The sequence below is a fragment of the Silene latifolia genome, chromosome 2, assembly GCF_048544455.1.
Source record: "Silene latifolia isolate original U9 population chromosome 2, ASM4854445v1, whole genome shotgun sequence".
NCBI lineage: Eukaryota > Viridiplantae > Streptophyta > Magnoliopsida > Caryophyllales > Caryophyllaceae > Silene > Silene latifolia.
Genome location: NC_133527.1, coordinates 33,346,878 through 33,374,602, shown reverse-complemented (window position 1 = coordinate 33,374,602; position 27,725 = coordinate 33,346,878).

Sequence of the window (27,725 nt, the reverse complement as noted above, 5' to 3'; positions counted from 1 at the left end):
TTATAACGAGCTTGATCAACTAATAGTTGATCAAGAAGGACCACGGTATGGCCCACTTCGTCGGCTTCTGGCTACTAGAGGTAGCCTCAACGGTGCTTATCTGAGCAGCTGCACCTTTCTTAGCTTCCACGTCCGTATGGCTCAACGGATCAACACTCTCATCATCTCCCCATTCAAGGATCTCTCCTTGCCCATCGGAATCCAGGTTAGACTTTATGGCCTTGACCGGCTCGTCATCAACCTCCTCATCGGTGCCATAGCTCAGGCAACCAAGACCTCTTCTTTGAATGATCGCCTTCTTTACAGCTGGCACAACTTGCAACACTTCCTTCCCCAAACCAGCTCCTGCATTATCTAAAACAACAGATTCTTCCTCCTTCTTGCTCCCAATCTGGGGCGGAGGGGTTAACACAGAAGTAGTAATAGAGACAGGCAATTCAGGAAGCACAAAGTACGATTTCTTTTCAGAAACCGTGTTACAAGTCACCGGCCACATGGGGTCCTTTTTCTTAGCCGGTTGGGCAAAGACAATAGAATGCTTGCCTACTTTGAAAGTCAAGGTACCTAGACCGACATCTATGACTGCACCAGCAGTGTGCAGAAATGGCCTATCCAAAATGATGGGTATATGATCATCCTCAGGCATGTCAAGGACAACAAAGTCTACAGGAAAGAAAAACCTCCCTATTTGGACAGGGATGTCCTCTAGGACTCCTATGGGTTGGACCGCAGACGGTCACCATCCGAATCACATGTCATCACATCACTGCGAACCTAGTCAATTTAAGCTTCCTAGCTAGACTCAAGGGCATGATGCTTATACTAGCTCCTAGGTCGCACAATGCCTTCTCAATAGAGAAGGTACCTATTTTGCAAGGAACAGAAAAGCTACCCGGGTCCTCTAACATATGGGGTGCAGTGTGAGACACGTAAGAGCAGGACTCTTTAGTTAACGCAACAGTGTGAACATGTTCAAGCGACTTTTTCTTTGACAATAACTGTTTCATGAACTTAGTGTATGCTGGCACTTGGTTAACTAACTCAAGGAAGGGTACCTGAACATTCAAGCTACGAATAACTTTCTCAAACTTACTGAAAGATACCTGTTACTTTGTCGGCACTAGTCTCTCCGGATATGGGGCTGTAAGAAGCACCTTAGCCCTCTCCTCTAAATTGCGCATGCCGGCATCCGTGGACTTAGGCTGGAAGCCCACTGCTTTCTCCTTATTGAAGCTTGAACCCTCCTCAGACCGTCTCAAATGTGAGCCATTGACCGTCATTGGGTCAAACTTCGGAACCGGGACAGACCCATCAAAGACTCGGTCCGGTCCTAACGCCTTCGGATTGTCGAACCCCGGAACAAATGGTCTCTCAAATTGTCGGGCATTGAAGGACGAAATTCCTCGCTATCAGCAGTAACCGTGGTCGATCGACCACTCTCCTCAGTCGATCGACCGTTGTGTACAGTTCCAGACGCTCCTGTAACCCGTGTGTCAGTCGATCGACCGGGTACATCAGTCGATCGACTGATATACCTGGTAGACGCCTTTTTCTTTGAATTGTTCGTTGAAGCTTTCTCTTGACTTGTTTCCGGCTCATCTTTTTCAACAGCGTCCTCGACCATGGCAGGACCATCCAGAGTGGACCCACTCCTCAAAGTGATGGCATTTAAGGTCTCCTTTTGGTCGGTTTGAGTCGGCAAGTGTCCGGGAGCTCGAGTGTTACTTTTGCTAGCCAATTGAGCAATTTGGCTCTCTAGTAGCTCCATCCCGGCCTCTCTTGCTTGGGACTCCTTTAGCAACAAGTTCTTGAGCTCGGAGAATTCAGAATTCTGTGATTGTTGATGCTGCGGCACATAGGGAGGTTTCTGATATTGTTGTTGCTTTTGATGAGGGGGTATATAGGGTTGCTGCTGCGGCGGAGCTTGAGTTGGATTCAGGACATTTTGGCTCCTCCAACTCAAGTTTGGATGGGTATTCAGCTCATAGTAGGTGTTGGTCTGCCTATAGTGTTGAAAGGCAGCGCAAGACTCAAAGGGACTAGGGCAATTCTTCGAAACGTGCCCCTCAGCTCCACACCTTTCACAGACGAAAGGACCATCTGACACAGCATTTACCTGGTACATCCCACCTTTAGAAGCTCCTCCCAATTCATATTTGTCAAATCTCGCAGTGAGAGCCTCAAGTGCAGCAACAGAGGAAGATTCAGCAGCTCTCCTCTGGTTCCCTCTGGAATTCCCATACTCGGCCTTATGGGTAGCTAGATCATCAATGATTTTCCAACCCTTGGTTGCTCCCAAATTCTCAGCAAATCGGCCATTGGCTGCGGCATCGGAAATGGCCCTCTGATCGTCGTACAACCCATTATAGAAATGATTGCACAAGCTCCATTTTTCAAACCCATGGTGCGGTATGGTTCGCACCAACTTCTTAAATCGGACCCATGCCTCGTGGAAGTTCTCATCTGGCCCTTGTTTGAAACTTGTGATTTGGGCTCTAATAACAATCGTCTTAGAAGCAGAAAAGTACTTCTTGTAGAATGCCAATGCCAAGGAATTCCAGTCAGTAATCCCATGAACGGCTCGGTCCAGATCTCTATACCACTCCCTTGCAGCGTCACGAAGGGAGAAGATAAACATGGTCTCCTTGATCTGGTCCTGGGTCACACCGGCTGGTGGGGGTATAGAGCAGCAGTAGTCAATAAAGGTCTCCATGTGCTTAGTTGCATCATCATTTGCAGCTCCCCCAAATTGGTTTCTCTCAACCATGTTGATGTATGAAGGCTTTGGTTCGAACTTCCTGGCGTCTCCTTGTAATTCGAACCCCTTATATAAGTTGTCAGCTGTCGGCTCAGAATGACTAGCCATACTCGCTTCCTCAGCCATGACTGGAATTTCAGGAAAAGTAACTGCCTCGGCTGAAGAGGTGGAGACGGGTGAAGACTGTTGGTCTTCCTCGAACAAATCGTGCTCGAGATAGATTGACAGAGTACTCAGTTCTTCCTCTGTTGATAGTATCCTTCGTGCTCGTCTCAACTCGCACAAAGATTTCTCCAACTCAGGGTCAAATGGTACTAGTTCACCACCCTGTGACCTGCGCATAAGAAGAAACTACAAAAAGAATATAAGAAAAGTTGAAGGAACAGAAGTCCCTTAAACTAAGAAAGACTAAAAAATAAAACAACTAAAATTAGGACTATTGCTTCCCCAGCAACGGCGCCAAAATTTGATACCCGTCGTTGGGAGTACCAAAAATAAGATTTATAATTTCCTATTAAGACTAACCTAGGCTAGTGGTAACAGGGTCGAACCACAAGGAGGCAGATGTAAATTCTAGTTGATTTATATTCGGTCTAAGGTAACAATTGTGGGGGTTGATTTGAGTTGGCCTACAACTAAGATTAAATAAAGACAATAAACTAAAAAGACGGTTTAAACAGATAAAGAAGGGGTACTAGGATGGTCGGTCTATTAAATCTTCGGCGGCAGCATATTAAACAGGTCTAAATCGAACACAAGTGAGGCGGGAAACAAGAGGTCCTCTCGGTCCACTCTTAACAAATAGCATCTTTCGATCTCGCTATAGGTCCCTAATATCACTAATACTGACTCTCGTCCTGAAAAGTGACTAACGGTCTAAACTACACCTATCTTTCGATCTCAGCACAGTTTAGTCATTTTAATTGGTGGTCAAATAACTTTCCCTATCTTTCGATCTAATGGGTCAGTCATAAAATAAGCATCTAACTGGTCGCATGCATTCGATTTGTTAAAAACAACATTAAATTCAATTAAAACGAAGGGTAACCTCACGAGGTCAGTCGATCGACCGAGAAAGTCAGTCGATCGACTGACATGCGAATCAGGCCGTGTTCAATACTTTGCCGCCTATGCTAAAACTCGCCTACATCCTAGCACAAACTATTTAGCTACTCATGCTAAGGGTAAAAACACTAATAAAACTAATAAAGTAAACAGAGGAATTCATGCTAAAAACAGTAGAACAAACAATTAACATAAACAATGATAATGGTTGCGGGAATCTACTTAGCAATTCTATACTATTGATAAAATAAAGATGAACTGAAAATAGGGCAGAAGAATACCGAGTTGCAGAGGATAGATTAGGAATAAGAATTAAATATCCAATGTGATACGTGCCTAATGTATAGTCTTTTTATCCTATTTCAGCACGTATTTCTATGCAATTCTGTACTGTTTTTATGGTATTTTGCCCCGAATTGGCTACTTTGGTGTATTTTGTCCTTTTTCTAGAAATGATCGCGAAAGTAGTGGAACCATACTCCTTTTTGTCCTTTTTGCATGCATTTAGAGGAGACGGGATTATTTCACAGTGAGATGCTGCATTTGGAAGCGTCGTGGCACGCATTACGAGGCACTTGGGTGAAGATGTGAGCTGAAATGAAGACAAAATCACTCGATCAAGCTATTTACTAGTCGATCGAGTGGTTTCTACACCCCCTGTTGGTCGATCGAGAGGTTTCCCGGTCGATCGAGTAAGCTACACCAAGACCAAGTCCTCGATCGAGTAACCTTTGCTGAGAAGTTGGTCGATCAAGTGGTTTAATCCACTCGATCGAGTGGTTTTCGTCATTATGGGCTTTTAATCAGTCCGTGTTTTGTGTTATCTCACTAAACATTATTTCCTTTTTGCTATTTAAGCACATTACTAGGTTAATTAGGATTACCTTTGAATCTATAAAACTCTTTTACTGAAAACCTTAGTACGTAGCTTTTCTTTCCTTCACTGTCATTTTTCCTTGGGATTATTGTTGATCGGATTCAGTTGTTCTTTACGCCGGATTCGCACTGATTGTAATCCTTTCTTTCCTTATTTAATAATAATCATTTGTTGCTTTAATTTCTCAACTGTGTTCTTATTCCCCCTTGCCCTAGTTTTCATTATTGCGTTTTATTATTTATTCATTATGTTTTCTGCTGGAAATTTGTCTGCTGTTAGTTTAATTACCGATATGAGTAGCTAAACTCCCTTCATGTTGGGATTATGGAATCTGCGGTAGAAAGATGACGATTTAGTAGATGAATTAGACGAATTAATCACGAGACTCTGTCACTATAGCAATTTAACTGTAATTCCCGACCTAGTTGAGTGCACGCTTCTATGTCACCCATTAAACTGGCTAAAATTAATCCTGGATCGAAAGATTGGACTAAATAGGCCTGCTATAAACAGTAGACTACCCTAATGAGGACGAAAGTTAAGTTAGTGGTATTTTAGGATAGAAAGTGGACCGAAAGGACCTTTTAACATCAGTCTCACATTAGTTCGTCTGAATCATTTATAGCTGAGTCATTGGACTACCGTAGTGAACCGAAATCCCGACATGTCCCCCTCTTCTTGATAGTTTAATCGTATTTCATTGCTTTTGCTGCCCTTACTTTCATTTCTTTTCCTTTCAACTTCATATTTTAGAACAAAATTCAAACAACCCCCCAATTGTTACCATAGGATTAGAAATAGACAGCTATAATTGCATTACCTCTCTGTGGATTCGATACTCGACTGCCTCTGCTACATTTTAGTTGAGACCGTTAGGTTTTATCTTTGATAGGGTTGCGATAGCCGTGTCAAATTTTGGCGCCGTTGCCGGGGAGGCAATTGTTCAAATTATTAGTTGCTTTATTTTTAGTCCTTTTCAGTCTAAGGGACACCCGTTCCTTGGACTATTCTTTTTTTCTGTTGTAGTTTCTTCTTATGCGCAGGTCGCAAGGTGGTCCACTACTACCATTCGATCCTGAGATTGAAAGATCTCTGCACGTAAAGAGGATATTGTTCCAAGATCAACAGTTAGAGGAAGAGTCTAGTTCTCGTTCCAACTTTTATGAGAACGAACTGTTCGAGGACAACCCACCGTCTTCTCCAGTTTCTAATTCATCAGTTGAAACCGTTATTTTTCCAGACTTTCCCGAAATGGCCGAAGAAGCGACCATTGCCAGTCATTCTGAACCCACAGCTGAGGATCTTTACAAGGGGTTCGAGCTACCAGGGGAAGCTCGGAAATTCGAGCCGAAACCTTCTTACCTTAATATGGTTGAGAAGAATCAGTTCGGTGGGGCTGCAAACTAGGATGCAGCGAAGCACATGGAGACTTTTATTGATTACTGCTGCTCCATACCCCCACCTGCTGGCGTGACAGTTGATCAGATAAAAGAAACCTTGTTCATCTTCTCACTCCGCGATGCTGCGAGGGAGTGGTATAGGGATTTGGACCGAGCTGCTCACGGCATAACGGATTGGAATTCATTGGCTTTAGCGTTCTATAAGAAGTACTTTTCTGCATCGAGGACGATTGCCATTAGAGCTCAGATAACGAGCTTCAAACAAGGGCCTGACGAGAACTTTCACGAGGCATGGACTCGATTTAAGAAGCTAGTGCGAAACATACCGCACCATGGTTTCAAAAAGTGGAGTCTATGCAATCATTTCTATAATGGATTGTATGACGATCGAGAGAGCCATTTTGGATGCTTTGCAGACCAATGGCCGGTTTCTTGAAAAACTTGGGAGCAAACAAGGGGTGGAAGATCATAGATGATTTGGCCATCCATAAGGCTGAATATGGGAACTCGAGAGGAAATCAAAGAAGAGCTGCTGAGTCTTCTTCTGTCGCTGCACTTGAAGCCCTCACTGCAAGGTTTGACAAGTATGAGCTATGAGGAGCTTGCAAGGGGGGCATGTACCAGGTTAATCTTTGTGATGACGGTCCTTTCGTCTCGTAGAAGATGTGGGGAGAGGGACATGTTTCGCATCATTGTCCCAATTCATATGAGTCATGCGCCGCCTTTCAACATTACAGTGCGGAACAACAAGCACTACGAGCCGAATGTCCACCCCAATTTGAGGTGGAGCAATCAGAACGTGCTCAACCCCACTTCTCCTCCAATCCAGCAACCGTACATTCCTCCACACAAGAATCAACAGGGCTATCAGAAGCCTCCTTCTTTCAACCCTCCTAATCAAGGTACATCATCTCCAAGTGGGGTGAGTGAAATGAGCGAGTTAAAGTCTATGATGCAGTCCATTTCAAAGCAATTACAACAAAAGGACGCGTCATTCAAGGCACTTGAGACTCAAGTTGCCCAACTTGCTGCAAATCAATCCTCGAGAAAGTCGGGTCAATTACCGACTCAAAATGAGAAGAATCCAAACGAGACAAAAACCCGATAGAATTGAGAAGCGGTCTTTCTTATGAGGGACCGTGTGAAGAAATCGACCCTAGGGAAGCCATTACTGATGGTGAACAATGTTCTGTTAAGAGAAAAGGGCTCATGACAAAAGAACTACTCGATCGACTAAAATCGGTGTTCGATCGAGTAGAATCAAGAAGAAGACCCTCGATCGAGTGATTTTTCCACTCGATCGAGTGAACAGGAAGAGGAAGTTGGTCGATCGAGTGGAAATGTTACTCGATCGACTGACATTGAAGAAGAAACTCCTCGATCGATTGAAGAAGTTGTTCGATCGAGTAGTATTGATGACGGGAAGCTTATTCGAGAGCCTGCTAGTGCTCGTTTAAGCGAGAAATCACCGGAAAGACCTCGTTCGAGAGGTAAGAGGCGTCCAAAGGATACCGAACTTGCACCGGAAGACACTTTGGAAGCGAGAAACAAGGGGCTCGAGATACCAATGACGGTTCCCTTCCCAAGGCGGCTGCAGAATACCAAAGTTAATCAACAGTTTGGCAAATTTGTCGAACTTTTGAAGAGCTTGGAAGTCTCCGTACCGTTCACTGAATTGCTGACTAAGGTACCCTCTTATTTAAAGTTTATGAAAGAAATTTTAGCACGTAAGAGGAATATCAATGGCAATGAGACCGTAGCTTTGACTGAGGTGGGGTCAGCCCTATTTCAAAATAAGTTACCCCCTAAGCAATCAGACCCGGGTAGTTTTTCGATCCCGTGTCTTATCGGTATGCAGTTGATTGATAATGCGCTATGCGATTTAGGCGCTAGCGTAAGTGTATTACCTTTGTCTCTGGCTAAGAGACTTGGTTTGACAAAACTGAGTTGCACCAACATGAATGTCCAGATGGCCGACCGTAGTCTATCACGGCCATTAGGTATAGTAGAAGACGTACCTGTTCAGATCGGGAAGTTCTTTATTCCCGTTGATTTTGTCGTCTTAGACATCCCCGAAGATGCACACACCCCTACCATTTTAGGGAGACCATTTTTGTCCACTGCCCGTGCAGTTATAGACGTCAGGGGGAAGACTTTGACCTTTCAGGTAGGGGATGAGAAGCTGATTTTTCATCAGTCCAAGTTCCGGAGAGCTCCCATGCAAGCTCAGCCTTGCAATGCTCTCTCTTCTATTGTTCCTATTATTGACACTCCAGATGAAAATTTGGAGAATATTGCTATTATTGTTAACCCTCCACCTCAAATTGAGAGCAAAAAGGAGGAAAGTTCGTCTGTTTTCCTTGCTGCAGGTACAGATGAAAGCAATAAAGGAGTTGTCAAAGGACGTTGTGCAACTGTTGTCAATCAAACTGGAAGTAAGGATGCCAAGGAAGATGACAGAGGAGCAAGAACGAAGAAAGTTCGAACCTACGTGGATTGGAACTACATTCCTCCTACTGTTGCAAATAGTGATTCAAGCTCATGGAAACTGAAGAGGTCGGTCAGTATTGCTGAGGTGACGTCCTCCAGTCAGAAGCCCACAAAGGGGCTACTGAAATTTGATGAGAATTAAACGGGGAAATGCCCCGTGTAATACTTTGTAATAGATAATTCGTTTGAATTTCTTTTGAATTTGTTTTATTGCGTTTTAATTAGGACAATTAGTTTAGACAGTTTTTAGCGTATACGTAAGACCAAAGACTGTGTTTTTGCGTTTTTGGTTTTTTGGGAAATCTTTCCACTTGTTTTATGCAGGTTTGGGGAAGTTTCACGCAATTCAAGGAAGAAAAGACAAAATTCAAGAGCCTACGAGAGGAAAGCCTTCGATCGAGTACTTTTTGTACTCGATCGAGTGGAAAAAGGGTCGATCGAGTAGTCTATTTACTCGATCGAGAAAGGCCAAAAGAGGAACCGGTCGATCGAGTGCATTGTACTCGATCGAGCAACAGGGACATCAAAAGTCCTCGATCGAGTGATTTAAAACCACTCGATCGAGTGGTATGAACAGGACACGAGAGTTTTCTAAACTTAAACTCTTTATTTCCTTTTCTAATTCATTTCTATCCCTAATTCCGTCTAACCCCTCTCCCTAATTGCGTTTTCCATTCCCCCAAATCCCCATTTTCTTGCCCAAATCACCAAATCCGCATCCTACAATTCCTTCCTTGCATAATAATCTTCAAAAGCCCCTTGTTTCCCCCCCTATTTGTGCTCGTTTTCTCGGTCTTTAAGGGGATTTAGGGTTTGCGGTTTTAAGCTGTTAAATCGCCATTGTTGCTTGTTTATTTGAAGTTTAATTGCAATTGTAGGATCATTCTCACCAAGTAAGCATTCCTTTTACCTTTTTTGCATTTTAATTTCAATTACTTTGATTATTATGAGGTAAAAATCGAATTAGGGTTTGAATATCCATGTTTAGTCGAATTTTTTCGACTTAATTGTGTTTGTGTGCCCTTATTTAGCTTGCTTGATGATCACATCTCAATTCCTCACTGTTTTCACATGTTTAGTTCGAAATTTGCGCGAGTTCCCGCGATTAGGGCTTCTAAGTCGAACTTTTCGACTGTCAGACGGTCTATATGCTTTCTTGCTTGTTTAACTTCAGCTCTTGCATACTTGTTGCTGTAGTTAACTGTTTTTTCCGTCTCCTATTGCCTTTACATGATGTACATTGTTGGGATTCAAGCACTGTGAGTCGAAATTTTTCGACTGCTAGGGGACTTACATGCTATCATGCGGTTTTCGTGCTGTTTTTAGTCTCCGTTAGCAGTCATTACATTGTCATTTTATCATCACTCACGTACTGTACTTCGAATTTGTTGAGGATTGTTGGATTTTATCTGCTGAGAGTCGATTATCTTTCGACTGATAGGGCCTTTATGTGCTGTCACATGTTGGTTAACGTGTTGTTTTAACCACGGTTAGCAGCCATTTTTCTTATCATGCCCTTTACCATGTTGCAGGATAGATACTAGTTCTTTGCCTTCCACTAGTACTGCTTCCAGTCCATCCTTGAGCGAGTCAGTGGCCCCTGCTGTTGCCACTGGCTCCACCTTAGTCACCACTGCAGCTTCAGCTGCTGTTTCTGCCCCTACCAGGCCTTTGTCTATGCTGGACAGAGGATTCACGCCTCGTTTCCCGACGCCTAGTATGCTGCCACCTAGGCCGAATCAGACGGCTAGCCAGTTAGCCATTAGTTCCAGCCCTTCAGGGGCCATTGTTACAGGAGAGTCCGCTCTTACTCCTTTACCAGGGATGCCCACGGTACGCTTTGCCTCCGCGGATCACCGGACTCGGCTATCCGCTTTACTTCGTTGCCCTCTCTCCTCTACCCGTTTCATTGCACGGACTGACCTAGAGACCTTAGGAATTTATGAGGAGGTCTGTAGTTTGTTGAACGGGACGGGTATGTCGGGTCTGATTACCATGCAGGAAGCTGCTATTCGTATCCCTACATACGAGTTTTTCAGCTCCTACTCTTTTGACACCGACTCTTACGATTCCAACCCCTCTAGCCCTTGCATTCACTTCCAACTCCGCAATGAGTCGCACCATTGGACTTTGGCCAGGTTTGGGGAGGTTCTTGGCCTCGTTAGTGACGGCCTCATCGACCCACCTCGGGATCTCCTTCAGCCGCTTTGGGCTGCACTTTCTCACACTCCTTACCCCACGCGGAAGGGAGCTCACGTCCACTTACCTGCTCCCCGTTACTTTTTGCGACTGATAGGAGAGACCATCTTTGGGCGACCTGAGCCCAATAACGTGACCAATACTGAGCTAGCGATTCTCGCGGGGTACCTTAACATTGACTACGGTACCCCGTTTGTTCTAAACATTGCTTACTTGGTAGCTCAGCATTGGAACGGAATTGGGACGAGGGTCAAGACCTCTGTTGTCTGCGGTGGGTTAGTGACTAGGATTGCCCGCCATCTCTACCCCACTGAGCCTGGACTTACTGCGCCTCAAAAGCAGGCTTACCTTGACTTGGCTGCCATGGTTGACTTCGCCTGGTTCCCGAAGAAGGGCGCGAGGACGTGGAAGATGTGTGGTTCCACGTCTGTTACCTTGCCGTGCCCTACCCTTCCTCCACTTTTACCGCTCCCGACTGCTGCTGAGGGAGCGAGGCCACCTCCACCCACTTACCACCTTACCTTCACCCCTACTTATTCTTCTAGGAAGAGGAAGCATGAGGCCGGAGAGTCTTCCAGCCCTCAGGTTCAGACTCCGGCTCAGACTGGACACACACCGACACACACACAAACTCCCACGCCTGCACCTCCACTTACCCCTCCTCCTTCTGGTCCGGCTTTCCCGGCCAATTTTGTCTGCCCTCCTGCTTTAGGGGCGCCCGAGGTCATGGACCAAGGGCGTCTGCATGCCTTGCTTCTGGATATGTGCAGGTACATTTTCGAGATGAGACGGGATGAGGCCTTGGCCCTATTCCCGCTCTACGAGTTCCATATCCGAGCACGGCGACCGATTCCAGCGGGGTGGCCGCATCCCTCCTTCTACCGATACCCAGAGGGTGGGTACCCTCCACTCCCTTCTGACTCAGAGGACGAGGCGGAGGAGACACCGGTAGCACGAGAGTTGCGGTTGCGGGCTGAGCAGGCGGCACAGCGAGCTGCGAGAGAGAAGGCGAGTGATCCCCCGTTTACACCCGGTGCGGGGGATGAGGCTGGAGATGACGATTAGAGTTTCCTCTAGTTTGTTGCTGGTTTGGGGAAACCGTCTTGTTGAGTCGGAGTGCCAGGGAGATGGTGGCGACGCCGACGAGTAGCTACTGGTCTACTCACTTCCCCAGTTTTCTAGCTGGTTTGGGGAAGTTCGCATTTTGTATGTTCTCTTACTCTTTTTATTTCGGCTCCTTTATTTTTATTTTGCTGGTTGTATATTCCCGTTCCCCATATTTCTGCTGGTGTATGCTGGAGGACAACGAGGGCGTTGTCCATTTTGGTTTGGGGAGGGTATTGCATCCTTTTGAGTCTGCATCTGCATTTGTTTTGCATTCACGTTTAATTTTTCAGCTTGCATTGTTGTTTATTTTCAAAAAAAAAAAATCAAAAAATCCAAAAAAATTAGAAAAATTCAAAAAATTCAAAAACATTTCACGTTTATTTTTGCATATAGGTTGAGTCGGAACGGTAGATCCCCGTGATGAAATTGCACTATAACTTGTCATTTTACTTGAGCCTTGCACCTTTATTGATAGTTTTTAGCTTTGTCGTACGCATAATCTACGAATTTCTGTTCAAATATAAGCTGACTGTTTAGACTTGGCCTATAAACTGGCAAACTACTTAAAAATTCTGAGTTTTTAGAGCCACAACTGGTGCCATTCATGACCAGTTCATTAGGAATTTTGAGAGTAGTACTCCTTGCATAGCATGTTCATCTCATTTGCAAATTTATGACATTCAATTTCTTGTCAAATGCACATATTCGGGTTTGTGGTGGGTGTCACATGCAGGGAGGGTCTTGCAAATTCCCCTTTCTTTATATCTTTCGCCCATTTAGCTCAACATTAGCCAAAACTTGCCTTTTTGACCCATTAGCTACATTCCAAACTAAGCCTGCCTAGTCAAGCTAGTTAGTATGTCCTTTTGGGGTATGTTTTCCATTGCAGTTTGGTCTGTAATTCTTGTTTGGAGTTGGTGTTTGTATTAAGGAAGGAGGAAAGAAAAGAAAAAAAAAAGTGTTGAAAGAAAACGTGAAAGAAAAAAAAAAAGAAAAAAATATATGAAAAACAGAAAAAAAAGAGCTGGAACGAAAAAAAAAAGGAAGAAATTTTTTTTTTGTGAAAACAGTTGTGCCCTCTTGTCAGAGTTGAGAAGATGTTTGAAGACGTACAATGAAAGAGGGTTGTTTGTTTCAGTTAGTTCATTCAGACGGTATTAAAAAAGGGAACTTTGTGACCGTCTGACTCCTCCGTTCTATCCCATATTTTTTGAGGAGATTGTGCTTTGAGTCTAGTGAGTTTTCTGCCATTGAAGGGCACTTGTACTTAGTTTTCAGTCAGTTGAGATCCGTATGGTTTCATTATGGTCCTGTTAGGAACTAGCTTGACGCTTTTACCTCCACTTTTCCATAACTTGTGTTGCCTTTTCTCACCTGAACCTCACTATTCCCATATTATTTGCAAACCCTCGGCTGTGACGGACATTATCGGTTGGAATTTGTGCATTAGTACTTGAATTGTCTTTCATTTTTGTTGCATGCATGCCATGTAGGTCGCAGTTAGGTGAGTGACTGTCTTTTCTTCTCTCTTTTACATACAACATTTGCCCTTTGCTTCATGAGAGAAGAGTGACCACGTGAGAGTCCAGTTTTGTTGGTCTTGCAAGGTCGATAGGTCAGCTATATTTCTGAACAGCTTATAATTCGTTTGCGTATCGACTGCTTGGCTTCAACTGTTGATTTTTGTTGCATTAAATTGGTTCAAGTAGACAAGTTAAGCTAGCTCTGAGTTATCATTTCCGTTCCATTAGTTTAGTTTTGAGTTTACTCGAGGGCGAGTAAAGGTTTGGTTTGGGGAGATTTGATACGAGCCTAATGTATAGTCTTTTTAGCCTATTTCAGCACGTATTTCTATGCAATTCTGTACTGTTTTTATGGTATTTTGTCCCGAATTGGCTACTTTGGTGTATTTTGTCCTTTTTCTAGGAATGATCGCGAAAGTAGTGGAACCATACTCCTTTTTGTCCTTTTTGCATGCATTTAGAGGAGACGGGATTATTTCAGAGTGAGATGCTGCATTTGGAAGCGTCGGGGCACGCATTACGAGGCACTTGGGTGAAGACGTGAGCTGAAATGAAGACAAAATCACTCGATCAAGCTATTTACTAATCGATCGAGTGGTTTCTACACCCCCTGTTGGTCGATCATGAGGTTTCCCGGTCGATCGAGTAAGCTACACCAAGACCAAGTCCTCGATCGAGTAACCTTTGCTGAGAAGTCGGTCGATCGAGTGGTTTAATCCACTCGATCGAGTGGTTTTCGTCATTATGGGCTTTTAATCAGTCCGTGTTTTGTGTTATCTCGCTAAACATTATTTCCTTTTTGCTATTTAAGAACATTACTAGGTTAATTAGGATTACCTTTGAATCTATAAAACTCTTTTACTAAAAACCTTAGTACGTAGCTTTTCTTTCCTTCACTGTTATTTTTCCTTGGGATTATTGTTGATCGGATTCAGTTGTTCTTTACGCCGGATTCGCACTGATTATAATCCTTTCTTTCCTTATTTAATAATAATAATTTGTTGCTTTAATTTCTCAATTGTGTTCTTATTCCCCCTTGCCCTAGTTTTCATTATTGCGTTTTATTATTTATTCATTATGTTTTCTGCTGGAAATTTGTCTGCTGTTAGTTTAATTACCGATATGAGTAGCTAAACTCCCTTCATGTTGGGATTAGGGAATCTGCGGTAGAAAGATGACGATTTAGTAGATGAATTAGACGAATTAATCACGAGACTCTGTCACTATAGCAATTTAACTGTAATTCCCGACCTAGTTGAGTGCACGCTTCTATGTCACCCATTAAATCAAAATTAATCCTGGATCGAAAGATTGGACTAAATAGGCCTGCTATAAATAGTAGACTACCCTAATGAGGACGAAAGTTAAGTTAGTGGTATTTTAAGATAGAAAGTGGACCGAAAGGACCTTTTAACATCCGTCTCACATTACTTCGTCTGAATCATTTACAGCTGAGTCATTGGACTACCGTAGTGAACCGAAATCCCGACATGTCCCCCTCTTCTTGATAGTTTAATCGTATTTCATTGCCTTTGCTGCCCTTACTTTCATTTCTTTTCCTTTCAACTTCATAATTTAGAACAAAATTCAAACAACCCCTCAATTGTTACCATAGGATTAGAAATAGACAGCTATAATTGCATTACCTCCCTGTGGATTCGATACTCGACTGCCTCTGCTACATTTTAGTTGAGACCGTTAGGTTTTATCTTTGATAGGGTTGCGATAGCCGTGTCACAATGCTCAACAATAATCCCAAACCCTAACTATGATATTCTAAAACTCAATGAAAATTTCTGATAATAAAACTTGATTAAAGACTAGAAAAACTGGATGATAAAACTCGATCCCTAACTCAAAGTTTCTAGGTTACGTTATATAGAAAGTTCACGTAACAATTATTCCAAAACCTAAACTTAATGGGCTTCAAGTTCCTCGATCTTTTAATTCTCGTCTGGAATAGCATCATGGTCGATCGACTGATAGGACAGGTCGATCGACTGCTTGGCAGTGAACAGTAGCTTCTGTAACCCGAGGGTTGGTCGATCGACTGATGGTGGTGGTCGATCGACTACTTGAGCTGCTACTTGACTTCCTAAAACTCGTGGACTTGTCTTTTGGGCTTTGAATTGCGCACCAAGCTCGTTCCTCAGGTGAATACTTTACGTCAAAATGAAATGCAGGATACTCGGGGACGGATTTAGCTTGATTTCCGCTGTATTCTTAACATTTCTGCAATAATGTACAAAATACGGAAGTAGATGGAAATAGGGAGAAATGCAGCATAAACTACATGAATGAGCTCTGAAATGCGTGTAAAATGGGATGTGAAACATCATATAAAAGACACGCATCACTAGGCTTCTTAGCATTGACAACATCAAAAAAACTTCTCCCTTCATAAGATACATTCAAGGAGAAAGTTTCGTTATCATTTTGCCTAAACTCATCCTCATGAGAGGCTATATTGCCAAGACCATACGAATTGATAAAGGTATTTGGTTTGTCACAAACTCTCTATAACAAGCCCAAATTTTAAACATCTTATGTAACCTTTACGACAAGATCAAGGTAACCAACCAAAGTATTCACCTTAAATCAAGTCTCGAAAACATCTCGTGTTTCCTTCCTTATCGCATCGTTTGCAAGGAGGCAATTCGAATTGCATGGTGACACGCTATCACATAGAGTTCATACTATAGAAAAGCCTTTGATGAGGGTTTAAGATTCGTCAGTAAAGTAACGCAATATTATCGCAAAATTATCACCTTATAATCACTAAGCCACAATAAAGAACGTCTTCTTGCATTGTACTCACCACTGAGCCTCAATAAAGAACATCTTCTTGCATTGTACTCAGTTTGTGGGTCTTGGACTTCCGTAAGTCAGTTTGTGGGTCTTGGACTTCCGTAAGTTCAAAATTTCTCCCACTCTGTCTTCCAGAAAATGAAAATATTTCTGGAAAGACAGTATTAGGAGCCACAAACTCTGTTCTCGTTTTGGAGGAGTAAAAACAAAGTGGTTCAATTTTGGATAACCCTCACAAATACATAAATTTGTTCTGAACATAAACATTTATAATCCCAAATGTATAAAAAAATAAGTTAGGGACTCTCCCTACCCATATCTCATATGGAGTCATTGAGGCTATTATAGTTGGGTTTTAATTTTTTAGTGAGAAAATTGCTTACAAAATTGCGAAGAACCTCAAACTATATCTCATAATGTTTGGTTTATATACTGGGATACACCATACTCAATGGTGTCTCAATGAGAAGGTATTGTGTGAACTGGTTCACAATATTCTTAGTGATTATCAAGGTCATTACTTGATATTACCCATTTAATATTCAAAGTCATCACTTTGAAACTTCCGATCAACATCTTGATCTTGAAGTGCTTTTGGTTTACTACTTCATTTTGAAAATATTCCACTTTTCAAAAATCACTTTTATGTCTTATTAAATAGATACGAGGTTTTCATATCTACTTAACAATACGGTAAAAGTAACAAAGTATGTATATTACCAACTATCGGCCTTACACATCCGTATGTATATGGTCAATCACCTCACTATTGTGTTTCTTTTCTACAAAAGAGAACATAATACATGCACACATACCATAAGATTCTCAATCAAATGGTTGTTCGATGTGCTTATCGTTTATTCGTTAAACAAAATTTCTTGAGGTTTTGATCATTTAGGTTCACTGGATTAGAGACTTTAAAATCTACAAGATAGTTTTAATATTTAGTTTTCGTGAAGAATATAAAATTCCTCTAACTTAAGTGGTCTTAACCAACCACCAAGTCATCATAGGAGTAGGCACGACATTTTGTTTTAAATCACATGAGTGATGCCTTCTATGTATAAACAAAGATAATTACATTCTTTTAAAACTAAATTTCAGTTCATTTGTCCCTATCGAAATCATTGCTACTCTAGCACCATTTCGGTACAAAAATGTCCTATGCTAGACGTCTTACGTTTTATCAATTCATGTAAACTTCTTTACAAAGAAATGACCCGTACTTGGTATCTCATACCAAGATAGTGGAACTAGCCTATCCATTAAGTAGATGTCTCTTTCAACTTTTTTTCTATCGCATGCATCTAGGGTTGATTCTTCTTGACTCCCACTCACTTTCACATTCCTCTTTGCTTCAGTCAAGCAAAAATGAATCTTATGAAGACCTCTCTTCATGTCATTTGTGATATTTTATACACTTAGTAAGAGTGAATTACTATAAAGTGAGTGAAACATGTGGCAAAATCTCAACTTCTTGCGAAATTGGACTACCTAACCGTTCAATTGTTGTCATATGACTAAACTCTTTAGCGCATAAACAATCGATTTGGCCTTTCTCGAAGTGAGCCATTTAACGGTATTATTTTTGAGTATTTTGTGTTTTTGAAAACTCTTTTCTTAAACTTTTGAATTACTCTTGAGTAATTAAAACTAATACGTCATGTTCATGATGGAGGTGTCACTTCCGAAATCAAGACACTCTTGATAAAATGTGACTTCCTTTTAAACTCGTAATATGAGTTTGTAACATAAAACCCCTTTTTTACTATGTATGGACGTTCAGTTGTATAATAATCGCAAAAATTGTTGTAAGCTTATGTAGGTGAATTGGTAAATCATGTTACCAATCATTAATTTCTTCAAGAAAACCGCTTTCTATGAAAGAATGAAACCAGTATAATAAATAGAGGATGAAAGGAGGATGAAGTAAGTGATGTCATACATTTATGAGAATGAACGAAAAATAGGAAAAATTAACATTCAATGTTTTAAAAATACTTGTGAAACATCTTTAACAAGTTTTAACATTTATATAATGATCTCCTACTAAATTATATAAATGATTCCAAGACCCAAATATTACACAAAATTTAGCATCGCTTGGGCGAAACATCCCATAATTGGGTAAATTCGGTAAGTCACGTTGACTAATTCTACCTCTAGAACTCTTGGTCGACGAATTTCCTTAAATCCATCTACTAGCCCCGGAACACAAGATCGTCTTGTATCCCGTTGAGTCCAACCAATTTTGGCGTGTGATAACCGCTTACCACCCTAGTTACTCAAGGTAAAAAGAGAACACCCCGCTTGGGCGAGCGCGACTCTAATGAACAAGAGATTCATAGGTGTTACTAATTGGTAAGGCTAATCTCAATTTTAGTTATATGAGAGATCTTGTCAATTTAGTCATAAATTCCTTATAAGGGAATTAATTCGGTGAATATAAATGACGTGAATTCACAACCGCGAAAATAAAATGCATGTGAATGGCGATTTTAGCATGCGCGAAAATAAAACAAGCAAACATGTAAGCATATGAATAAATCCTAGTATGACCACCTAGTTAATAAAAACTAGTCTATTACATTTCGGAAACCAACTTCTTGGTCCCTTGCCTCTTCATTCCATAAGTGGCTCTTCCTTGTGGGATTTGGAACACCTTCCAAAAATAGACTCTGTCTCGATGTAATCCGTCTTTTGGAAACGCCGGTAAGAATAACTATTACAATTGAATTACATAGCTATTCCTATTATACATTAATTAATAAAATAAATAAAACTATTAATTAATTACAAACCGACGATACGAGATCATATTTAAATAAAAACAAATCAATATTCCCATTCATTTCGGGTAATAACGATTAAAATTAACTAGGCCATACTAGGTACAACAAGATAAATACTTTAAATAAATGACAATCATTCATTCAACTTAAATAAATATGCTTAAAATGCTGTAAAATGATGCCAAAATCGCCCTATCTATCATAAAAAATCCATACACCGAATCAACTTTTAACTATTTTTAGTCAATTTTTAACTAAAATACGGCATTTTGACTCGGTTTTCTACCAAAAATCATTAAAAATAGCAAAATAACTTCATAATTCACCAAAAAATACCACAAACCTTTTGAGATCAGTAGGTATGCATGTCCCAAAAATTTCGTGCTAAAACCTCTTCTAACACAATTTTGGAGTTTTTATAAATTATCTCATAATTCATTAAAATGCTTAAAATCAACATGCAAATTACAAGCCTTGGCTCTAATACCACTTGAAAGATCATAGATCCTAATTAGACACTCTAATTAAATGACAAATTATCTCATAGGGCACAAACTAGTTCACCTTACTAGCTTATTCTTGAGCTTATTCCAAATGGATGATCCTTCTTACTAATCTTCAAAGAGAAGATCTCCTTGTTGTTGCACCCAAGAACTTACCCAAAAATAATAACAAGTATTTAACTAGAACTTATTATTATTATACCCTTGATATTATTTGTAATATTACTAACTCTCTTAGTAATGAAATTTATTTACTAACAAACTTAGTAAAGATGAATTATTATTTTTAGGGAGATGTAGACCAAATAAATGAATCACATGCAAAGTAAACAAGTGAATGTTGTAGAGTGTGAAAATGAACAAACAATTTGGTCTATTAAAGGGGGAAAAACCAGGTGGAAGGGTGGAGTGTTGGAGTGTTCAATTGTCTTATATTATTCTATCTTACATCACATGGAAAATTATTTATAAGATAACTTATGGTAGTATATAAAGGAAGGTGAAATGATTATGTTCCTAAACATCCACTACTCTTTCTTTACATGGCCCACTTGCCCATTTACGAGTCCATGTTGGTTCTTATATTTGTCGCACAAATACTTGTAATTTTAATTTTAAACATCGTTTCATGTTTAAATACTTCCATAATTAATTCGTCCAATTCACTCCGTAAGTATACGTGTACCACTACACATATTATTTACGTACTAATATTATTCACATTAATCAAGAGTCCATTTTTGAAATAATGGTCAAAAATAAAATATTTGTCGTTTTGGGTCGGTTTTGAAAATATTTGTCAAAATGGTGTCCATGTAGGCTCGGGATTTCTAGACCTGAAACACGCCATTAGTAGTGGTGTGTTTTGTGAAGGAAACACGCCATTAGTAGTGGCGTGTCTTTACAACAATTTTTTTCCTCAACCGACTGAACTTTAAAAAAAAAAAATTACATAAGACACGCCTTTAGGGGTGGCGTGTTTCCCCTCTGAAACCCGCCATTCCCAATGGCATGTTTGTTTTAGTCCATTTTTAATGAAGTTTCTTTCCGTACTCATTATAAACACGCCATTGGTAGTGGCGTGTTTTAGGTCCAGAAATAGCGAGCCTACGTGGACACCATTTTTACAAATATTTTCAAAACCGACCCAAAACGACAAATATTTTATTTTTGACCATTATTTCAAAAATGGATTCATTAATCAATTAGTACAATTTTAGTAAATTAACAGTTAATTAAATAAAACCCGTCTCCCAAATTTATTATTCAATTATCACATAATTAAATAATAACTGTCGTTCCTCGAGTTCGCAACTCGAATTCTCTCTTAAAATAATTGACTAACCTTTTAGTCTACAAATCAAGGGACTAAATAAATTGTATCTCATACAATTAATTAGTTGTCTATTGGGGTTCGTACTTATAGGTGTGACCGAAAGGGGTCAGTTGATCACCGCCGTCTCACGACAATAACGTCAAACTCTAGTCAGCCAACCGTTATCGATTTACGTAACTGACGAGGATCAAATAATTAAATATCTGATGATATTCCATTAATGAGATTTATTTCGTTAACGCACTATTGTGGAGAACACTAACTCCAACAATTTATTCATTTGTTTCTATTATTTCTGTCGAATTATGAAAGATCATAAACGATTATCTTTGTTTGTAGGCGTGGGTGTACTTCTACTTTCCCGGCTTCACGCCCAAGAGGACGGAGCCCAAGCCTAGGGCGTACCATGTCATGAGAGACTGGGTGGTGTGCCGTAAGAAGAACCAGCGTTCTTCTTACGACATCTGTCGATAGGGCGTGAATGCCCTGAAGTTAGACGACGTAAGTATCTTTGATTACATTTTCTTTTATTTATTTTATTTAGAGTTAATCATAGGAATGACCCCCTTCCCCGCTTAGTGCCGATCATAGGAATCACCCCTAGTTTCTTGTTTTAGTGGGTGCCCAGGCCTTGGGAGGACGACCTGACGCTCCAGCTTTCGTGGCCGAGGTGCCAAATTGTAGAGCATTTCATGAATGCTTTTCAGGTTAGGTGGAGTGGCCCTCAATCCTGAACATTTGTTTAAGCCTTAAGTGCATCAAATAATAAATAAAAAGAAGGCGTGAAACAAGTTTTCAGGATTTGGTAAGAAATGATTTGGATAAACATTCTGGGCAGAGCTAAAAGTAACAGACATGTTTCAGGCAAATTAGCACATAGCAGGAAGGCATATTCCTTATATATTTTCCTATAAGATTCTATTGACACGTATATGGAGTGGATAGTTTTACTTGCTTCTTAATTAAACATGAAATAACTTTAAGTAGGAAATGTTCCAGGATCTGGGGATCATTTCTCCTTCCAAAGTTTGTAGCCTGTAAGCTCCTTGTCCTACTATTGAATCAATTAGATATGGTCCTTCCCATGCGGGAGCTAGTTTGCCTGCGTTTTTATCTCTAGTGTTGGGGAAGACTTTTCTTAGGACCAGGTCTCCTTCCTTGAATATTCTGATGTTGACATTCTTGTTGTAGCTTCTGGCTACTTCCTGTTGGTAGGAGGCTATCCTGACTTTGGCTGTATCCCTTAGTTCTTCAGTTAGGAGCAGGTTATCTTGCAAGAGGGGTCTGTTCTCCTCTATGGTATTCAGGCTACTTCTGGTGGTTGGCACATGAATTTCTGTTGGAATTGCTGCTTCACAACCATAGACCAGGGAATATGGTGTCTGGCCTGTGGCTATTTTGGGTGTAGTCCTGTCATCCCACAGGACTAAGGGAGTTCTTCTGCCCATCTTCCTTTTCTCCTTTTTAGCTTTTTCTTCAGGCAGCTGATTACTACTTTGTTGCTTGATTCTGCCTGACCGTTGGCTTTTGGATAGCCTGGTGTGGATGTGACTAGGTTGATATTCCATTGTGCATAGAAGTTTGCTGTTCTCTTTCCCACAAATTGTGAACCGTTGTCACAGACTATTTCTGAAGGTATTCCATATCTGCATATGATATTCCGTTTGATGAATGATATGACATCCTTCTCTTTGACTTGCCTGTAAGAATCTGCTTCTATCCACTTGGAAAAGTAGGCAGTCATTGCTAGCATGAAAACTTTTTGTCCAGGCGCTTGAGGTAATTTGCCTACTATGTTCATGCCCCATTTCATGAATGGCCAGGGGGCTGAGATGGAATGTGGTAGCTCTGATGGTTGCTGGATATAAGGGGAGTGGATTTGGCAGGCTTCACATTTAGAGTTGTATGGTATGCAGTCAGCTCTTAGGATTAGCCAAAAATAGCCTGTCCTGAGGACTTTGCTTGCCAGGCTTCTGCCACCTTTATGATTTCCACAGTATCCATCATGTATATCTTCTATGACTTGTTTGGCTTTATTTGGTTCCAGGCAACGTAGGTAAGGTCCAGCCTCAGACTTTTTAAACAACGTGTTATTGATAATGGTATAAGTGGAGGCTTTGATTTCCAGGGCCCTTGCTTCGTTTTTATCTTTAGGGAGTATCCCCTGTAAGAACCAATCATAGTAGGGTTTGGTCCAAGAGGTTGTGTCCTCCTGACTGGGACAAATTTGCTCAGCCCTTTCTATGGTTGGTTCCAACAGGTGGATGATGGGTATTTTATCAAACACGGCAAGGCTGAAGTTTGATCCCAGGCTGGCTAGGGCATCAGCCTGGGTATTTAAGTCCCTTGGTATTTGGTCAATATCAAAGGTTTTGAATTTTTTGCAAAGGTATTTGACATATTCTAAATAACGCATCATTTTTTAATCCTTTGCTGCGTATAATCCTTTGACTTGGTTGGAAATTAAGAGAGAGTCAGTTTTTACCTTGAGGTTTGCTACACCGAGTTCTATACATACCTTTAGTCCAGCAATCAGGGCTTCATACTCAGCTTCATTGTTTGTGGCTTTGAATTCACAACTAATAGCTTGTGCAATTAGGTCTCCCTGTGGTGATTTCAGGACTAGTCCTAGGCCAGTGCCTTTCATATTTGTTGCTCCATCTACGTGTAGGGTCCATTCCTGGTCTGTCTTATGGGTGTCAAGGTGATTGACCTCTTTTATGAGGTCTGGTTCTAGGGTAGGACTTAATTCAACCACGAAGTCTGCTAATGCCTGAGACTTTATTGCTGTCCTGGGTTCAAAGGTTATGTCATAGGTGCTAATTTGTACTGACCCTTTTGCCATTCTGCCTGATAACTCAGGCTTTCTCAGGACAGATTTGATAGGCAGGTTGGTTCTTACAATAATTGGATGGCTTTCAAAATAAGGTTGAAGTTTGGTGCAGGACATGACTAAAGCATGTACATATTTTTCAAGTAAGCCATACCTGGTTTCTGCATCTGGGAGACTCTTAATTACATAGTAGACTGGATGCTGTTGGCCGTCAATTTCTTTACTCAGGACTCCAATTACTGCTGTCTCCGTGACAGATAGGTAGATCGTCAGGGGTTCTCCTTTGTCTGGTTTGGCAAGTAGTGGGGGTGTGGTTAGGTATGTTTTGAGATCTTGGAAGGATGTATCATGTTCAAGCAACCATTTGTATGTCTTGTTTTTCCTGAGTAGGTCATAGAATGCCTTCCACCTTACTGATGATCTGGATATGAATCTATTCAGGGTTGCAACTCGTCCTGTCAGCTTTTGAATGTCTTTGACTGACTTGGAGGATTCCTGTTCCAGTATGGCTTTTATTTGTTCTGGGATGGCTTCTATTCCTCTTTTGGTCACCATGTAACCTAGGAATTTGCCTGAAGAGACTCCAAAGTGGCATTTGGAAGGGTTAAGCTTCATGCTGAATTCTTCCAGAATCTTGAAAGCTGTTTCCAAGTCCCTGACATGGTCTTCAGCCTTCTTTGATTTGACCACCATGTCCTCAATATAGACTTCCATTGTGTCCCCTATTTGGTCCTTAAACATTGTATTGACCAGGCGTTGGTATGTTGCCCCTGCATTTTTCAGGCCGAAGGGCATTGCTAAGTAGCAGTATTTGCCTCTTTCCGTGATGAATGCAGTATGTTCCTGGTCAGATGGGTGCATCTTGATTTGGTTGAATCCACTTGAGGCATCCATGAATGTTAGGAGTCCATGCCCTGCTGTAGCATCTACCATTGCGTCTATGTGTGGGAGTGGAAATGGATCTTTTGGGCAGGCTTTATTGAGGTCTGTGTAATCTACACAAACTCTCCACTTGCCATTCTTCTTTTGTAATACCACTACATTTGCTAGCCAGTCAGGGTACATGACTTCTCTTATCATCCCTATATCTAATAGTTTATCCACTTCTTCATTAATAATAGCATTTCGTTCAGCTGCAAATTTTCTCCTTTTCTGTTGGACAGGCTTATAAGACTTGTCTATATTTAGTTTATGTGTTATAATGTTGGCATCTATACCAATCATATCAAAATGTGACCAGGCGAAACATGAAGATTTACTTTTGAGAAAACTTACTAATTCTGGCCTGATGTTGTCGGACATCGATCCTCGCCAAAGACATGCCTATCGGATACTCAGGGTCTAAAATTACTTGATCTGTTTCCATTTTGGTTTCTGCCACATGAGTTGTCCTGACAGGGTACTGTAATTGCTAGGCGAGAGACTTACCTGCCTTGGAAGGCTTCAGTGACTCAGTATAGCATTCCTGGGAAGATTTTTGTTCACCTTTTAAAGTTGCTACTCCCCATTTTGTTGGTATCTTGATGCACTAGTGATAGGTGGAGGGTATGGCCCTTACATTATGGATCCTTGGTCTTCCTAGTATGGCGTTGTAGGATGACAGGCAGTCCAGGACTCCAAATCTTTCTTATGAGGATACTCCTTCTGTTGGAATATGTGTCCTCCGACAATAATGCGATCACAACTGTTGATCATGATGATCACATGTTTAAGTCTCATTATAAAGAATACAATTGGGAAGTAATACTTTACTGTCAACTGGTCCACACATATCGGTAATGATTGGCTGACAAGAGTTTGACATTACTGTCGTGCGACGGTGGTGATCAGTTGATCCCCTAGGCCATTGATGTGTGCATTTCTTATAGACCTTTTTAGGCCTTTTCATCACACATTTCCTTGCTTATTTCGTAATATTTCATTACAAATGCCCCCGAATAGTCTACTTTGGTTTGTTTTGCATTATTTGCAGGTACGAACCGGAATGACTGGAAATCAGCCTATTTGTGGTCCTCCAAGCTTGCTTAAGAGAGTCGGCGTGAAACTTTACCGTCTTGAGATGCGTGAAGGCATCCAAAGGATTAGGAGAACACACGAGAAGTCGAGACCTCTTAATCGAACGCCCAATTAGCTCGATCGAGAGGCATGTGTGTCAAGAACCCTTCGATCGAGATGTCCTGTTCCCGATCGAGTGAATGCAAAGGTGAAAGCCTCGATTGAGAGACCACTGTTCTCGATCGAGGGATATACTTAGGGAAAGCTCTCGATCGAGCAACTGTGGAGTTCGATCGAGAGGCCACGCGCTGATGGGATTTGGATCGATTGTGTTGTTATTTTATACGCTTTGTTTCTTTGCTATTTTTCTTATAAATAGGCAAGGAATACTAGAGACCTAATCATCAGATCTTAGACGTAGAACGGAGGCTGTTGCTTTAGTCTTTGAATCGGAAATACTTTTCATCGCCATTTCTCAATTCTTCCCTCGTTGAATCCGGTATTATCATTAATATAATTTCAGTTCAGTTTCATTTATCATGTTATCTATTGACATTTGCTTCGCTATTATTGTTCTCCATTTAGACCATGAATAGCTAATAGTCTTGCTAGGATTTAGGGTAGCCATGGCGTAGGAAGGGCGATTTAATTAGAATACCCGTAGTCTATTTGTATGCATCTGCTGTTTTAATATCTTTTAATTGTTTGAGTCGACGCACTCAATTATCTGTCTCGATATCCTCTTCTCCTAGATCGAAAGATTGAAAAAGGGGTAGTTCTGCAGCGTTTCATTAGGATTTATACTAGCTAGGCCGAAAGCTAAACTAGTATTGCCTAGGGAGAACTAAGGACCGAAAGGTGACGTTCATTACCCACAGATTGAATTTAGGGCATTCATGATTTAGTCCGGACTTTAGAAGCCATGGTGAACCGACAATCCCTAGTGCCTTTCTCTCTTATTCAACTCTATTTTATTTCTTTCTCGTTCATTTTACTCTCTCCCTTGCCCGTAGTCTTTTAGAAAAACAAACAACAAACCCCCCGTTTTGGTTACTTTCGACAGACTTAGTTGACTATAGGATTCCCATCTCCCTGTGGATTCGATACCGGACTGCCTCTGCTACATTTAGTTGAGACCCGATGGTTTTATCTTTGACAGGGTTGCGACAGCCGTGTCTGCATCCATATCGTGTCTGCATGCTGTTTTTGTTGCATTTCTGTTCTCACGTTTACTTACGTTTGCATTGAAAAAAATCATGTTTATTTTTGCATTTTAGGTTGAGTCTGATTGGAGTTTTTCATTGCTGATAACTGTCTTTTTGCTTAAAGCCTTGCATTGTTTCACATCTCTTAGCAAAAGTCTTTGCAATTTCTCGAATTTCGTTTTAAAATTCGTTGAACAAGTAGACTTGACTTGAAATTTTGGCAAACTACAATATCTTTCTGAGGTTTAGAGCTTTATAACTGGTGTCATCCATGACCAGTTCATATAGGAAGTGAGTAGTTACTCCTTATGAGGCATGTAACATCAAATTGCATAAGCATGAGTTTAGTCTACTTAGTACCTGTATGCATTCGGGTCTGTGGTTGGTGACACATGTTTGGAGAGGCAACCCCTTTATTTCATTTTACCCATGAGCTCCACATAGCCAAATTGCCTATTTTGTCCCTATTTAGCTACAATCCACATTTTTCCTACCCTAGCCCGCTAGCAATGGTAGCAGTGTTGGGAATGTGTTGATTTGCAGTTGGTTATTATATCTTCTCTCGAGATGGATGGGTGAAGGAAATGAAGGAGGAATATTGAAAAAGAATTGAAGGAAAATGAAAAAAGAAAAGAAAAATCCGAAAAAAAAAATATGAAAGAAAAAAAGAAAAAAAGAAAAATCATATGCGGAAAATGAAAAGACTGTATGTTGTGATTTATGCTCCCATGTTTAATCTATATCTTATGGGGAGTCGATAATTTTATGGTGATTAGTGAGGTGTGTGCATCCAATTTGCACTGTTTCATATTGATTTGTATGGAGTTTGAAGTA